We start from the raw sequence: 2362 nt of genomic DNA, 5'->3' as shown, positions 1-2362 counted from the left end.
CTATCTGGACACTGATCAGGTAGCTTGCAAGATTGGTCTTTTCACAAGACGATGATACCCATGTGAAACTTTTACCAAAGCACGCAGCCAGTACGCAAAGCGAACGATTGCCTCAACTTACGTTTTATGACGATGCTAAGCGCTTGATGTGAGTATTGTGAAGAAATGTAAGATGTAGAAACACAAGTACCAAGGGTGCACAAATAACTAATCAAAATTTTCCCTTTGGCACGCGTGTGACGTCACGATATTTAGAATGATGCTTTCAGTCTCTTTATGTCTCTAAAACAAAGTTTGCCTAATTTTAAACAAAACTGCATTAAAAGAGCGAGTTTTGCCAATACCAAACATTCAAATATCTCAGCCAGGAATTAGCAACAAGAAAACGTAGAGATTTAGCTTAAGTTCCGAAAAATGCCGAAGAAATCGTGATCTTTTGCTATGCCACCGGACAGCACCATTTTACAGGAATATTCATACCCACATTTTTGTTGAAAATGCTCTCAGAATGCGCCAAATTCAAAGTAATTTTTCAAAATTTTTTGAGGGAGGCTCCCAGACCCCCGCCGCTGGAAGCCCGCCGGCCGTCAAAACCTCCCCCCTTCAAAATTCCTGGCTACGCCACTGCATTTAGTTGACAGCATATGGCTGAGGAGGCGTTGCTTTTACTATCACACAGTTTTCGCCTGCTGTGTTGCAGACTTGGACAACTAGATAAATCTACTTGTCTGAATTAGAGCGAAATGTCGGTATGTCTAATATTAATCTAATTTGGCAAAAACTTGTTTGCTCTAATTGTAGTTCTATTCTAATCTCCGGTTTTGCTGAAAATTCTAGATTGTCCAACTGTACTTTTCGGAAAATGAAAGGAAACTGGGCTCTTATCAACCTCATACAAGAAAAACGCAATAAAACGATCAAGATTAAAGTGTCAAACTGTTATTCCATCGCTTATGCAGCGAAGTCATTAAAAATTCGATTAATGAATTAAGCGTACAATCAGCTATTGGTCGTTGGTTTAGTGTTAGTTGCTAGTTGGATCTTTATCCGCGGCTTTCTCAGTGAGGATGGAGATTCAAACCAACAGCAGTTGTTTCTTTATAATAATCATTCGCTATCTCCGCTTGCAGCAGATTGCGCATCAACATGGGTTACTTGACAGGGCTCCATGTGATTTTATGAGCCGTACTGCTTCCATGCTGGCTCAATGCAGATTGGAAGAGGGTGATATGTCACCAGATTATTACCCGATTTATCCTCACTGCGTTATGCAAGAAAGAACACAATCGGTACCCTTTTTAAAGTCTTTGGTATGACCCGACCTGGAATCGAAGCCAGGGCTATACCAGCACCAGAGCCACTGAGCCACGGGTGCTGGTCAGTTTCTTTATGTCAGTGGCTAAACCTTTTTATTCATTGAAGTTGTATGCCTGCCTCTGCGCAGTGCGCACATGTGTGTATTATGAATATGTTAGATTGTTAGTTAGATTTATTGTTATGGGATGGTGGCTGACTAGATGACAGCTTATGGTCTTCGTTGGCATCTTGATGGCGCCATAATCTAACCAACAGCTGTAACTTAAAATGCATTGTTTTTACTTTTTAGTTACATTGCTTTGTTTATGTGGCGCTATTGAAACAAAATAAATTGACTTAGTCAATTCACTTACGTCACAATGTTTATTTTACGTAGGTCGTGGTACTGTGATGGTGGAATGACACTTTGATCCAGAGTTGCCCTATAGGCATTTTTATCCAGCTAAAAAAAGATGCGTAACAATTGCGTCAAACTAATTCTAATCTAGTTTAATTTCTACTCTAATTTGTGAAAACTTGACCAGCTCTAATTATAATCTAATTTCAAAAAGCTAAAAAAAATTCTAGTTGTCCAAGTCTGCTGTGTTGAACTACCGTCATTAGTGTACCAAGTTGTTGCATCTTTGGATGAGCCACTGTGTTATAGTCAGTGCGTGTGATCTTCATGTCGTCCTCCAAAAAATCCACTGGTATAGGCCCTTGTTTTTTAGTGACACACTTATGTTGTGCTTTACACCAAGTCAAAAACATCGGACTGACTCCGTAATCTTTTAAGAGTGAATACCTTAGGCTATAACCAGGGCCGTGTGACAATGCCGGTCTTTGGGGTGTGCAAACCGTGCGATCGCACAGGGCCAGCAAATTAGGGGGCCCGCAATTTACTCAGAAAATGCAGTAATTTTGTCATTTCCAATGGAAAAATTAAACAAGTGAATTCGACAAAGGAATTAGCAACAAGAAAACATGGAGACACAACGGGTGCAACCTATTTCGTCCCCTGAACATTTCGTACCCTGAAAAGATCGAGAAAAAAAACAACAGAGCC

This window comes from Aplidium turbinatum, chromosome 12, assembly GCF_918807975.1.
Source record: "Aplidium turbinatum chromosome 12, kaAplTurb1.1, whole genome shotgun sequence".
Taxonomy (NCBI): Eukaryota; Metazoa; Chordata; class Ascidiacea; order Aplousobranchia; family Polyclinidae; genus Aplidium; species Aplidium turbinatum.
Note: the sequence above shows the minus strand (reverse complement) of the source record.